The following is a 16,142-nucleotide window of genomic DNA, read 5'->3' on the forward strand; positions in this document are numbered from 1 at the left end:
CATGCAAGTGAAGGGCACCGCCATGGGGTGTCCTTATGCCCCAGAAATGGCGGTGCTCTTCATGGCACTGTATGAAGAGCGTTTCATTTACCATCAAAATCCTTATGGCATACACATCTTAGGATGGTATCGCTATATCGATGACATCTGGTGTCAGTGGAGAGGAACTGAGGAACAACTAAAAGAGTTCCATGAGTGGCTGAACAATAGACACCCTGATATAAAGTTCAGTATGAATAGCAGTAACACCCGCTTAACTTTTCTTGATGTGGAGGTATTCCATCAGGAAGGAGAATTAGCCACCACCCTTCACCGCAAACAAACTGATAAAAACTCAATTCTACACTACGATAGCTTCCACCCCAAAAGTTTGAAAGCAAACTTACCGTATAGCCAACTATTACGAATCAGACGTAATTGTTCAAGGAAAAAGGACTATATGATACATGCTGAAACACTATGCGACCAACTGTCCAAACGGGGATATCCTAGAAAGATGTTAAAACATGCCACTAAACGCGCATGGTTCACACCAAGGGAAGCACTGTTGACAAAGAAGGACAAGAAACCGTTGGATCAGCTAGTTTGTGTAACCACGTATGGACCACTAACCAATAAATTCAAGGCCATAGTACTGAAAAATTGGCACTTGTTATCCAACTTGAACATGCCGTTTCCAAAACCTTTATTTGCCCTGAAAAAGAATAAAAGCATAGGGCAACAAATAATTCGAGCGGATTTGGGTACCCAGAGACCAAAAAGCGATCTACCCACACTGTGGAAATTAGACCCGGTCAAAGGACACCACAAGTGTGGTAATTGCATTTTGTGCGCAAATACCATTGAAGGCACCACATTTGAACATCATAATGTTAAATGGACCCACGTGGAATTCACAAACTGCAAGAGCAAAAATGTGGTTTATGTAATTATTTGTCCTTGCGACAAACTTTACATAGGGAAAACCACACAAACAGTGTCACAAAGACTGACCCAACACAGATCTAGGATTAAACAAAAAGTTCTAAATGCCCCAATGGTCCAACATTGCATCGATTCAGGCCACACTGAGAAAGAATTAAAATGGTCGGTATTATCAAAGATCCAAGTCCCTGCACGAGGAGGTAGTGTAGAAGCTCTTTTAGCAAAAAGGGAGGCATATCTAATTCTGAAATACGACTGCGTGAATGATGGACTGAATGAACATACAGAAAGCCAAAACTAATAACTGGGCCGTAGGCGGCACAGACCACCCCTCAAACAATTAATCTTGAAATTCTAGGACTACAAGTCCCAGAAGCACTGGGTGATATAAAAAACACCAAACCCTCGCGTTTTTTCAGCCTTTCTCTCATCTGAGGAACTCTGGAGTCAGTGCCTAGCGATTCATCCACAGGTAAACAAACATATGAGCTAAATATTAAATGTTTTAACATCCGTTAAAACGTAATTCTAAATCTTCGCTTTATTAATTGATTGCAGCGCCAACCGCATCCACTGCAAACAAACTAGAAGTTGAGTAACGCCCCCTCCAACATAGACTCGACGTTTACATCGTGCAAGTAGGTGCTTCACTTTTGTATTGTGGAAACTGAATGCCCATAATAGTGAAAAACTCATACTAAAAAACCGCATCCGCTTAAACTTACAGCGCCGAGGTTTACAGACTAACTAGAGGTGGCGTCCCACTACAAAGAAACACGGCGCTTCACGCCCGCTGAAAACACAAACAGTAAGTGCCCAATGATCCGCTGCTAGTGTTACAGCGCTAAGATGTTTGTAGCGATAAACAGGACAGTGTCAAATTACTAAAAACGTCCCTGTTGATTTTATAGCGCCAGCTTCAATTACTGCTCATAACGGAGACCGATAACCTGTTTGAAAACGTCTTGGCTGTTAAACACGTGAGTGTTAAAAAAGGTTGAGAATATACCACTAATGAAAAGATAACAACTTTGGGAAACATACCACGTTACTGTTTCCATTACAGAACTTAAGGAGTCCCCCTAAAAGAAATCGATCTGAAGATCAGATAATAGAGACTGCACATCAAAAAGGTAACAACAATGTCAGCTGAACAGCTTTTAGTGACGCATAAAAGAGGGTTAAAAACTTACTATGCCCTATATTTGTACTTATGTAGGTACCCAGCCCCAAAGCCCTGAAGACGAGCCTGCCAAGTACACAGACAGGCTCAGAAACGCGTCGGCTTACAGGCTCTTGACCTTCATTCGTCTTAAGTCCGAATGTTTTTTTGCGCATAAGGCTTTTGTGTTTTGTAAATACATTGAACATTGATTGTATTAGTAGCCTCTTGCGCCATCAGGCCAAAGAAAAAAAGAAAAAATATTCAGTTTTAGTGGCCTGCCAGAAAGTATGTGGACAGGGTACTTTCAATCTTAATGAGTTATTTTCTCTCAAATGTTTGTCTTGTATATATTATCTAAATGTGAAAATGTTTTTTGTGTTTTTCTAAGTGTAGTGTAAATTGTGTTTGTAAATACATGTAAATACATGTGTCCTTGTGCAGGACAGCAAGTAATTCTTCGGACAGTCACAGTAAGTGTACAAATCTTTGCATTTACTTTTCCTGAATTTCCTTAAAAACATATAGATTGCACAGAAGGATTAAATACCTGAGTGCAAGATTCTGCCCTAAATAAAAATTGAGCAGAACCAACAAACGAGTGACCGGGTCTTCTTCTTTCTTATAATTATAATTGTCCTACCCGGCCACACCTTTTGGACAAAACCCCCCTTGATAACAGAGGAATATCAGGCATGGCACTACTCTGGCTCAAATCCTTTCTGAGCAATAGGTCTTTTCAGATCTTCGAGGGAGACACGGTATCCTTGAGCAGACCATTGAGCTGTGGGGTACCGCAGGGCTCCTCCTTAAGCCCTGCGCTATTTAACATCTATATGAGACCACTGGCTGATGTTGTTCGTCTGTTTGGCATTAAAATCATCTCATATGCGGACGACACGTAGCTAGTGGTCTCCTTGGCGCAGGAGGATAGCCAATCAGCACAATCGGGGTTAATGAAATGCCTGGTGAAAAACTGGATGACGACATCCTCCCTCAAGCTCAATGGGAATAAAACTGAGCTGATGCTCCTGGGCCCCATGGCCTTAACGCACTTTGACTCCCTATGGCCTTCATGCCCAGGATAACATAAAAAGCTTGGGGGTATGGCTGGACAGAGCCATGACCTTCAGCACCCAGGCCACTAAACTCTCCGCAACCTGTTTTGGCCTCCTTAGAATGCTGAAAAAAGTTCTTCCACTCCTACCTATGGAAGCCAAGCAAGTGGCCGTCCAGGGCCTGATCCAGTCTCAACTGGACTTTAGCAAGGTTCTGTATCTTGGTGCCCCTGACTACACACTGCGCAAGCCGCAGATAGTCCAAAATTGCGCGGCACGCACATTGGTCCAGTTGCCTCGCAGACTGTCAGCTAAACCGGGGCTGAGCAGCCTGCACTGGCTCCCGGTGCGGCAAAGAATTGTTTTTAAGGCAATGTGCATATCCCATCAGGCCTTTTGGCACACAGGACCGGTAATTAGCCGCAAACTTATTACACAGTATTTCCCTTGGAAAAACCTCTGCTCTAGCCAGGCCTTCTTGGCCACAGTCCCCAGAATAAAGAGAGCAAGAGCTGGTGGCAGGATGTTTTCTTAAAATGCCGCCAGACTGTGGAACTCGCTTCCCCTTCAGCTTAGGGCCGACCCTAACCTGTCCTCCTTCCGGAAGCAATTAAAGACCTTTCTCTTTAATGCTCACAATTAATTCTCCCAGCTGCTTTCCTCTGACATTGATTCCACTTTCTAGTTAGTGCTTGGACGCCCCAGGGCAGAAACCGTGCTTTATAAGTTTACGTTTCATTTCATTTCATTTCACGCGCCAAGACTGTCCGCAGTGCTCTGGTCCCCTATGCCTGTCACTCCTTTGGTTATACGGCGAGGCGTCCAGCCTCCAGATTAATGAGGGCAAGTCTTGCCTAGTGGAGGTGAGGGGAGATGCCCTGTGAGGATCTGGTGCTCCAACATTCCCATCCGGTGCATTTCTTTTAACTATTTAGGGATTCATATGTCTCCCCTCCGAGACCATGCTTGAAATCTTAATTTCCAGCTGCTGGCCCACACACTTGAGCGCAACCTGACCCACTGGGCGGCTCTTCCATTGAATCCTATGGGCATACCACCCTCTCTAAGATGGTGTATCTACAGCGCTACTTATATGTCCTGGGTACATACCCCTAGTCCTAGTAAATGGTTTCCCTCTCTGACCGCCAAGTTCACCAACTTTGTGGTGGCAGGTGATGGGCGCAGGGTGGCCTTTCAGGCACTGCACAACTCCACCTTTGATGGTGGTCTGGGTTTATCAGACATATATCTTTATTATCTTGCAGCCCACTTGTTACCAATTATTGAATGGTTCAAAGGTGGGTGGGATGACCCAGTGTATCGCTTGGAGATTCATTGGCTGAGCTTAGCTGGTCTGTTCAGTCTACTGTACGGGGTACATATGCCCATCACACTGCCCTCTTGTACGTGGGTGTCTCTTACCTGCTGGAAGGCAGCTCTTCGGCTCATCAGCTGAAACCGCTGACTCATTGAAATTACCCCTTTGTGGCAAGAAACATGGCTGTTAGCTGTCAATTCTACAGGGCTTCACCCCTTGGGGCCGGATTGGGATCTCCAATCTGGGAGATGTCAATAGAGGGGGCAACCTTGAGATGTTTCAGGATCTGAAGTCCCGTTACTCCCTTTCTAACTCTCAGTATTTTTGTTATCTCCAACTACGCCATGCCCTGCAGACTCGCACTCTCCCAGACATGTCACTACATAAAAATAGTACCCTTGAGGCGAAGATTTTCTCTGGGCATCTGGGTAAGGAGGCCATCTCAAAGATTTGCTGTTTTCTGGTCATCCATGCCCCTGATGGCCTTGAATATGCTAAGCAGAGATGTGAGGCTTGGGTGGGAGACGTAAATGATGATGAATGGAGGGAGGACTGTATGGCACCCCAAGAGCTGGCAATTTCAGTGTGACTGTGTATAGTTCAATTCAATTATCTACATGCAACTTACCTCACCCCCCCAGCGGTTGCAGTGCTTATCTCCCGATACCCCTGCGGCGTGCGTGAGATGTGTGCTTCCCGCTGCTGATTTTTTCCATATGGCCTGGGACTGCCCAGTTTTGCTGCCCTACTGGGAGGGAGTAGATCAAGGACTTTCTTGTCTCCTGGACCGCACTGTGAAACTCACCCCCTGTAATGTACTTTTGGGGCTGGTGGAGGACGTTGGGAGACCACGGGTGGAGCAAGTCTTTTTGGGGTTGGCCTGCTTGGTCGCCTTGAGGGATGTAGCTCATGCCTGGAAGCAGCGTGCACCACCGATCGTCGGGTGCTGGTGTATAGGGGTGGCCAGTTTTGTGGCTCTTGGCTGTTCTCAGAAGCATGACCAAATATCGGTGAAACGATGTAACCGTTATGGATTGTCATTGTGATTTCATGCTGTTTTGCTATACTGATGTCAGTTCCTGCAATCTTATTGCCCGTACCCAGTGTTCGCTTTCTGATACTATGTGTCTTGCCACAAAACCTTCAATAAAACTGGCTTTAAAAAAAAGCGGAAAATGTGGAGGATATATAAAAATACCTACTGACAATGTACTAACACCCTTAGAGCTGCACTGGTTGAGATACCAAATGACCTCTGTCATGACTAAAATCAATGATTAGGAATAATTTTGTACTATCCCAACAACATTTGCTACATCTATCACAGGAATAATTGTGTGTTTGTTATGGCTAGCCTGCTGACACAGTCACACAAGCTTTACCAATTTGGACATAGCTACTGGATAAGGTATGGGTTCCAAAACATTTTATTTGTTGATCAGGATGAATATCTGATCACGCTAATAGTCTATCTCACTGAACTCATGTTGCAGGCAAAGTTAACCTTTGCTGCATGTATGAGCAAAGTATGATGCCAAACAAAAATAACATATATGTGGCATTTGGACACACACTTATTAGAAATCTGATTACATGAGACCGTAATGTTTATACTTAGTAACACTGTCTGGGTAATGTGTTCCTCCTCACCAGCATCAGTGTCATACTCAAATATGGACATAGGCAAGCTTACTGTGTCCAGACTAGCTCAGCCAAGCTTAATATACTTTGCAGAAAACATTTGTCAGGCCATAGGTAGTAATGTTTGTGCCATATTTTGGGTGGAAAGCAATACAACTGTGGACTATCTGCAGATTTAGTGCCAGATGATGGTGCATGTTCCACCACCATCCAAACTGTAGGTGAGCAAACATCACCACTGCAGGTAAAGATGAATGACTCATGTGGGCCTGCATTCATTGCCCCTTACATGCAAATTAATATACGTCAATGTACATTTCACAATATTCTGTGTACAAGTGTAATTTGGTTGCAGGTGATTGATACACCCACATACACAGCACAATGTAACAACTATCATAGATCACACACAAACCTTACTGTGCGATAACCATGTACTTATTTCACTTACTGGTAGAATTGGGATAACGGGTCACAACCTCGCCTCTGGTGTATGGTGCAGGTCCATCTACAAGACAATAAACGTAACATTGCATTGTGAATAGTGCCAATCCACACTGTCTACATATCATGAACAGTACTATGACAGCCCAGTGATTTGATATATTTAACACATTGGTCACACATATGTATACATTGTCTGCCTATATGAGATGCAGCTTGTCACCTTACACTGCAGAGGTGGCTGGATGTTGACACTAAGAGATATCTCACATCACATACTTGAAGCTTGCCTCAGGCATTGGATGTTTTATGTACTGCTGGACAGCAGCATTTCAGGCCCGCATGGGTGAAAACCATTGGCCCTAGTCAGGGCAAATTAGTGACGGAATGGAAAGGACAGGTATATGCAGTATGTGAAATTGTAAGGACAATGTCAGCTGCACGGTGTCACGGAAAGCGGGGCTAGAGGAAGGACGCCTCCCACTGAACAGTTGTGTTCTCGGGGGACCCTCCCGCCGGGCACCAGTTCGAGTTCATAAATTACATGGACTCGTAAATGTGTTCCCGTATTTTGGGACAAGCCTCAACACGCAACGAGAAGGGCATGGATCTAGATTGACCGACTCATATCTGGGGGCCCACGAAACCGGATTACGGTAGGGCCACTAGTGAAATAATAGGCGACAGTCCTGACGAAGACCGGGGTGACAATTTTTGGCATGACTTAATTGGTCGAAACATGTTGACCACAGCAGTGTTTGGAGGGAAGTCTTAAGAGATCCTTCAGTCTCTAGCAAGACATTTCTCATCCTATTTCTCCTCTTTTTAATCCTGATAAGGGTACCAAGTTAAGTCTAATAAAGTAATCCTTTTAGTTGGCACCCTGAATCAGTTTTAGCACTTCCTATTAACTGCACCTTTGTCGCACTATTATTTCAATCACAGGGTGATTGGCACAGGTTTCATCACATTACATGTTACGTGTTGTTTGTGTCTTTTGGTTACCTGTAGTGTTGTGTGGAATTTATTATTTTTCCCCTCCCTTATGCTCCGCCTTGAGTGTGGCTACACCAGGGCGTATTGTAAGCAGGCCCAATGATGAAGCATGTCACATACTTCGGTGTGTGAGTGAGGGCAGTTTTTTCCGATTGATGGATTTTTCTGCGTTTGTCTCGTAGCTTTTATTTTGTGTACTCTACACCCCTCTTGTGTATACATTTGAATTCATGTGGGGGTCTGGGGTAGTAGAGTTATGAACCCTCACCCCTTCTTTGTGCATAATAGACTAATAGTATCACAGGTATCACATGCTACCTTTCAACATGGTGCAGGGATGCATGATTTGGAAGACGGGATACATTTTTAGCCCTGAAAGGCCCACCTTCCATAACAAATACAATTTCAAGGGGCATGTTAAGCCCTCTACGTGTGCTGAACAATGCAGCACCCTTGAGAAGGTGAACATTATAGGCGACTGACCATTACATTCCTCCTTACATAACACCTGTGCAGTGTTTTTGTAAATATTCACATCATGCCCTGTCCAAGCATGTATGTGAAATCAGGTCATGTTTACAAATACAGGCATGTGAATTTGTTTAAAAAGCCATAACACCTTGAACAGTTCCCTGGGGAAGGGTATAGCAAATGGACAGATGTACAAAGGATTTGGGTACACTTCCCCTTAAATTATCTGGATCTTACATGTAAAAATAATGTTTACAATGTTATTGAGACACAACTACATACAGATAGTACATACATACATGCCTATAGAGCCGTCAGCTCAAGGTGGTTTAAGAGATCCGCCTCTCAAAACACCACATCAGCCTACCTTTTCTTCAGCTGATGGTGCAGTTGACCCCAAATAACTTCCACATGTGCCTCCGCACCCTCTCCCAGTGCTCTTTCCAGTCTTTGGTGGGGTAGTCACGGCCGCCCATACCCCAATGCCATCATGTTGGGTAAATAATGGGCCAGCAGCCATAGCAGGCGCCCAAATGCTCCCTCAGAAAAGTTTTGGGATCTACTCTTCTCCAACATGGCCCAACCCACTCTATACACCCTGAACCCAAAAACAAAACACCCCTTAACCTAACCCTTACCCCGCCCCTGCCCCTAAAAAAGTAAACCCCTAAATCGACAAACACCCAACAAACTATGACAAAAACAATACATTTCACCATTATAATACACAATAAATACAATTACCACAAGCCTATGGCTCAGGGTACCTTTCCTTCAGTCTGGAAAAAGGCGATAGTGAAGCCCCTTCTTAAAAAACCCACCCTGGACCCCGAACAGCTTAAAAACTTTAGACCTATATCTTTGCTACCTGCCCCAGCAAAAATGCTCGAATCTCACCTGAATTCCCATCTATCCACTTTCCTGGATTCTTCGGGGTTCTTGGATAGCTCCGATGGAGATCCCATAGTACTGAATCGGCACTTACTATGGTGGTGAATAACATTCGCCTGAAGGTGGATCTGGGCCAAACCACTGTGCTGGTCTTACTTGACCTCACAGCAGCGTTTGATACCCTGTCTCCCTCCACTTTAATATCTTGTCTGAGGGAGGCAGGGATAGCGGGGTCGGCCTTGAGCCTCCTGCACTCTTTTTTACATCTAAGAGAGCAGAGGGTCATGCTCGGAGAGTTCCTCTCCCCTGCTAAATCCTTGCAATATGGGGTGCCACAGGGGTCGGCCTTGAGTCCGACCCTATTCAACATCTATGTGGCCCCTCTTGCCATGTTAGTAAAATCGCAGGGGATGGAGGTGGTGTCATACGCCGATGACACCCAAATTATGGTGTCCCTGGCTCACTCTGTTACTACATCCGCGGCCAACTTTAGGACTTGTATGCAGACAGTCGCTGAGTGGATGATCCAAAACTCCCTAAAGTTGAACGGCGATAAAACAGAGATCCTGGTCTTTGGCAAAGACCAGGATATCTGGTCTAGTGAGTGGTGGCCTCCCTCCCTGGGAATCTGCCCCACTCCCTCACAATCGGCCAGGAATCTCGGTGTTATATTTGACACCTCGCTGTCCATGACTCTCCAGGTCAACAGAACGGTGGCCACTTGCTGGGGGGTCATCAAGATCCTGAAAAGAATCCTTCACTATCTGTCCCCCCAGGCACGTAAGCAGACGGTCGTTGCACTGGTGGGTTCCAGGTTGGACTACTGCAATGCACTTTATGCAGATTCTAACAAGGGCCTCATCCAGCGCCTTCAGGTTGTGCAGAACGCGGCCGCGAGATTCGTTCTGGCACTACCTAATGCATCCTCTGCTACAATGGCCAGGAAGAGCCTGCACGGGCTTCCCATTCAACAGAGGATTTCATTTAAGCTCTTGTGCCTGGCCTATAGAGCTCTCTCGTCTGATCCTTTGGATCCTTTGGGCTCCCTACTAACCCGCCATGTTCCCAGTAGAACTCTCCGATCCTCTGAGATGAATCTGCTTGTAGTTCCCCGCGCTAGGAAGGTCAGATGGGGTAGCAGAGCATTTTCCATCATTGCCCCTCGGCTATGGAATGCCCTCCCATTGGAGATTAAGGCCCAACCGTCTCTGTCCCTCTTTAAAAAAGCGCTCAAAACTTGGTGCTTTATCAAGGCCTACCAGTAAGGGACTATATTTGTTCCAGCTAGCATTTTTTGATTAGGCGCCTTGACGCCCATTGGGCTTAGTAGCTCTCTACAAATCAGATTTCATTCATTCATTCATATGACAGAGCACACACCAAACCAAGACCAAAAATGACTACAATCAACAAGCCACTCCAAAAAACCTCCAACACCCAACACAAACTAACAGGCTGTAAGAGAATGTGAAGCTAACTTTCACACTTCCTAGTTTGCAGACTGCCCCACCCATTGAATCTTTTCCTGGGTGTATCCCCCCCATTTGTATTGTTCTTTATGACGCATCGCTACTAAAATGGCAAATACGTAGTTCCTGCACTGCTTTGGCTTATACACACAGCTTGCAAACAACACAAGTGTTGCCATGCGCAGTGCAACAGGGACAATGTGCAGGTTGTGACCAAGCCAAATGTGTTGGTTCAACTGTAGATCTCACAACTTGCGATGGATTTGGGCCCAGATCTTTGGACTGGGGTGAATGTGTGACATTGATCCACATTCTGTCCATCACCTGTTTTGTTTGCAATTGCCGCCATAAGTGCGCTGGGGATGCTCAGACGTGGGTCCCAGGCACTTCACACCACTGGAGTCAAGCTAGCCGGGCTGATGAGAGGTGTTACCTCAAAACCGGTCCGGTCCTCGGATGCTTGATTCCGTTCTGGGAAGGACATGGCTTTTGTAGTTCGGACTGGACTGTTCCCATGGGGCACAGGGTCAGAGCTGATTTGCATATCGCCATTGTCTAACCCAGGGTGGTGTGGAGTGCAAAAAAACTATGGATTTGGGCCCAGATCTTTGGACTGGGGTGAATGTGTGACATTGATCCACATTCTGTCCATCACCTGTTTTGTTTGCAATTGCCGCCATAAGTGCGCTGGGGATGCTCAGACGTGGGTCCCAGGCACTTCACACCACTGGAGTCAAGCTAGCCGGGCTGATGAGAGGTGTTACCTCGAAACCGGTCCGGTCCTCGGATGCTTGATTCCGTTCTGGGAAGGACATGGCTTTTGTAGTTCGGACTGGCCTGTTCCCATGGGGCACAGGGTCAGAGCTGAATTGCATATCGACATTGTCTAACCCAGGGTGGTGTGGAGTGCAAAAAAACGATGGATTTGGGCCCAGATCTTTGGACTGGGGTGAATGTGTGACATTGATCCACATTCTGTCCATCACCTGTTTTGTTTGCAATTGCCGCCATAAGTGCGCTGAGGATGCTCAGACGTGGGTCCCAGGCACTTCACACCACTGGAGTCAAGCTAGCCGGGCTGATGAGAGGTGTTACCTCGAAACCGGTCCGGTCCTCGGATGCTTGATTCCGTTCTGGGAAGGACATGGCTTTTGTAGTTTGGACTGGACTGTTCCCATGGGGCACAGGGTCAGAGCTGATTTGCATATCGCCATTGTCTATCCCAGGGTGGTGTGGAGTGCAAAAAAACGATGGATTTGGGCCCAGATCTTTGGACTGGGGTGAATGTGTGACATTGATCCACATTCTGTCCATCACCTGTTTTGTTTGCAATTGCCGCCATAAGTGCGCTGGGGATGCTCAGACGTGGGTCCCAGGCACTTCACACCACTGGAGTCAAGCTAGCCGGGCTGATGAGAGGTGTTACCTCGAAACCGGTCCGGTCATCGGATGCTTGATTCCGTTCTGGGAAGGACATGGCTTTTGTAGTTCGGACTGGACTGTTCCCATGGGGCACAGGGTCAGAGCTGATTTGCATATCGCCATTGTCTAACACAGGGTGGTGTGGAGTGCAAAAAAACGATGGATTTGGGCCCAGCTCTTTGGACTGGGGTGAATGTGTGACATTGATCCACATTCTGTCCATCACCTGTTTTGTTTGCAATTGCCGCCATAAGTGCGCTGGGGATGCTCAGACGTGGGTCCCAGGCACTTCACACCACTGGAGTCAAGCTAGCCGGGCTGATGAGAGGTGTTACCTCGAAACCGGTCCGGTCCTCGGATGCTTGAATCCGTTCTGGGAAGGACATGGCTTTTGTAGTTCGGACTGGACTGTTCCCATGGGGCACAGGGTCAGAGCTGATTTGCATATCGCCATTGTCTAACCCAGGGTGGTGTGGAGTGCAAAAAAACTATGGATTTGGGCCCAGATCTTTGGACTGGGGTGAATGTGTGACATTGATCCACATTCTGTCCATCACCTGTTTTGTTTGCAATTGCCGCCATAAGTGCGCTGGGGATGCTCAGACGTGGGTCCCAGGCACTTCACACCACTGGAGTCAAGCTAGCCGGGCTGATGAGAGGTGTTACCTCGAAACCGGTCCGGTCCTCGGATGCTTGATTCCGTTCTGGGAAGGACATGGCTTTTGTAGTTCGGACTGGACTGTTCCCATGGGGCACAGGGTCAGAGCTGAATTGCATATCGACATTGTCTAACCCAGGGTGGTGTGGAGTGCAAATAAACGATGGATTTGGGCCCAGATCTTTGGACTGGGGTGAATGTGTGACATTGATCCACATTCTGTCCATCACCTGTTTTGTTTGCAATTGCCGCCATAAGTGCGCTGAGGATGCTCAGACGTGGGTCCCAGGCACTTCACACCACTGGAGTCAAGCTAGCCGGGCTGATGAGAGGTGTTACCTCGAAACCGGTCCGGTCCTCGGATGCTTGATTCCGTTCTGGGAAGGACATGGCTTTTGTAGTTTGGACTGGACTGTTCCCATGGGGCACAGGGTCAGAGCTGATTTGCATATCGCCATTGTCTATCCCAGGGTGGTGTGGAGTGCAAAAAAACGATGGATTTGGGCCCAGATCTTTGGACTGGGGTGAATGTGTGACATTGATCCACATTCTGTCCATCACCTGTTTTGTTTGCAATTGCCGCCATAAGTGCGCTGGGGATGCTCAGACTTGGGTCCCAGGCACTTCACACCACTGGAGTCAAGCTAGCCGGGCTGATGAGAGGTGTTACCTCGAAACCGGTCCGGTCATCGGATGCTTGATTCCGTTCTGGGAAGGACATGGCTTTTGTAGTTCGGACTGGACTGTTCCCATGGGGCACAGGGTCAGAGCTGATTTGCATATCGCCATTGTCTAACACAGGGTGGTGTGGAGTGCAAAAAAACGATGGATTTGGGCCCAGATCTTTGGACTGGGGTGAATGTGTGACATTGATCCACATTCTGTCCATCACCTGTTTTGTTTGCAATTGCCGCCATAAGTGCGCTGGGGATGCTCAGACGTGGGTCCCAGGCACTTCACACCACTGGAGTCAAGCTAGCCGGGCTGATGAGAGGTGTTACCTCGAAACCGGTCCGATCCTCGGATGCTTGATTCCGTTCTGGGAAGGACATGGCTTTTGTAGTTCGGACTGGACTGTTCCCATGGGGCACAGGGTCAGAGCTGATTTGCATATCGCCATTGTCTAACCCAGGGTGGTGTGGAGTGCAAAAAAACGATGGATTTGGGCCCAGATCTTTGGACTGGGGTGAATGTGTGACATTGATCCACATTCTGTCCATCACCTGTTTTGTTTGCAATTGCCGCCATAAGTGCGCTGGGGATGCTCAGACGTGGGTCCCAGGCACTTCACACCACTGGAGTCAAGCTAGCCGGGCTGATGAGAGGTGTTACCTCGAAACCGGTCCGGTCCTCGGATGCTTGATTCCGTTCTGGGAAGGACATGGCTTTTGTAGTTCGGACTGGACTGTTCCCATGGGGCACAGGGTCAGAGCTGATTTGCATATCGCCATTGTCTAACCCAGGGTGGTGTGGAGTGCAAAAAAACGATGGATTTGGGCCCAGATCTTTGGACTGGGGTGAAAGTGTGACATTGATCCACATTCTGTCCATCACCTGTTTTGTTTGCAATTGCCGCCATAAGTGCGCTGGGGATGCTCAGACGTGGGTCCCAGGCACTTCACACCACTGGAGTCAAGCTAGCCGGGCTGATGAGAGGTGTTACCTCGAAACCGGTCCGGTCATCGGATGCTTGATTCCGTTCTGGGAAGGACATGGCTTTTGTAGTTCGGACTGGACTGTTCCCATGGGGCACAGGGTCAGAGCTGATTTGCATATCGCCATTGTCTAATTGTGTGACATTGATCCACATTCTGTCCATCACCTGTTTTGTTTGCAATTGCCGCCATAAGTGCGCTGGGGATGCTCAGACGTGGGTCCCAGGCACTCCACACCACTGGAGTCAAACTAGCCGGGCTGATGAGAGGTGTTACCTCGAAACCGGTCCGGTCCTCGGATGCTTGATTCCGTTCTGGGAAGGACATGGCTTTTGTAGTTCGGACTGGACTGTTCCCATGGGGCACAGGGTCAGAGCTGATTTGCATATCGCCATTGTCTAACCCAGGGTGGTGTGGAGTGCAAAAAAACGATGGATTTGGGCCCAGATCTTTGGACTGGGGTGAATGTGTGACATTGATCCACATTCTGTCCATCACCTGTTTTGTTTGCAATTGCCGCCATAAGTGCGCTGGGGATGCTCAGACGTGGGTCCCAGGCACTCCACACCACTGGAGTCAAACTAGCCGGGCTGATGAGAGGTGTTACCTCGAAACCGGTCCGGTCCTCGGATGCTTGATTCCGTTCTGGGAAGGACATGGCTTTGGTAGTTCGGACTGGACTGTTCCCATGGGGCACAGGGTCAGAGCTGATTTGCATATCGCCATTGTCTAATCCAGGGTGGTGTGGAGTGCAAAAAAACCGATGGATTTGCCCCCAGATCTTTGGACTGGGGTGAATGTGTGACATTGATCCACATTCTGTCCATCACCTGTTTCGTTTACATGTGCACACATGCACTATTCGGGGGTGCAACAGGGTGTCAATGTGACACCCTGCCACCCTTGAATGTGTTCCCCATTACCAAATCAGTAAATACCGATTTGGTAATTCCAATTCATTCTTATGGGCCTCTAGGCCCATAGGAATGAATGGGAATTACCGATTCGGTATTTACCGAATATTACCAATTCGGTAAACTTTACCGAATACTTACCTACATACCATTTACCGATTCTAAAACACCGAATCAGTAAAATTCGGTATTTTAGAATTGGTAAATGGAACTTACCTACATCTGGCCCTAATGAGGTAGCCCCCCTTCAACTAAAGAGAGTCTCCTTAAAAGATTCCAAGCCTTGGTGCAATGGAAAAATCAACGATGACAGACGATCCCTAAGAACATCGGCATACAAATGGAGATCTGATCCTTCCACCAATCACCCCAAGATATTAAGAAAGAAGAGAAATGCTTACTACAGAAAGATCAAGCGCACCAAAGCAGATTTCTTCAGCCACCTATTAGACCAGGCAAAAAATCGCCCCAAAAAACTTTTCGAATAAATCAGAACTCAATCTAAGGATGCAACCCACCGCCCTCAAGATCAATTAGAACCACGACCCAGTTCAAATAACTTTATGCGATTCAAAAAAAGAATCATAAATGTATACTAATAAAGTTGTCAAATATCAAAAAATCATACATTCAAAACACAAATGGTATTTCACAGATCATATTCACAATTCAAAAATTCACGGACAATAAACACTAAAAAACTATACATTGATGGGGTAGATCGTTAAATAGACCTGGTTATAATCTCTCACGCTGACCCCCCAGCGTCACTGAAAAGTCTAAAGTGCAGTGCATTAAAATAAATTTCTCATCTCCAGATCACTAATATTATTTCATAATCATACAATAGGATAATAGAAGGAAAATACACAATATACAAAATATGTTCAAAAGACATAAAATCAATAAAAGGTTCATAATTCATAACGGTTCCTAATCAAAAGTGCAGATCTAATAAAACCAAGTATAGAGCTACATACAGCAGCAGTTGACAATGATCTCAGGTACTCAAAGCCTTCGATATATGTACAGGGTCTAATGTCCCTCAAAAGGATTTTGATAAAACAATCTCTTGGGGCTTTGTAAAGTGAGCAGAAGAGTACAAAGTGCACTGTGCAT

The sequence above is a fragment of the Lissotriton vulgaris genome, chromosome 8, assembly GCF_964263255.1.
Source record: "Lissotriton vulgaris chromosome 8, aLisVul1.2, whole genome shotgun sequence".
NCBI lineage: Eukaryota > Metazoa > Chordata > Amphibia > Caudata > Salamandridae > Lissotriton > Lissotriton vulgaris.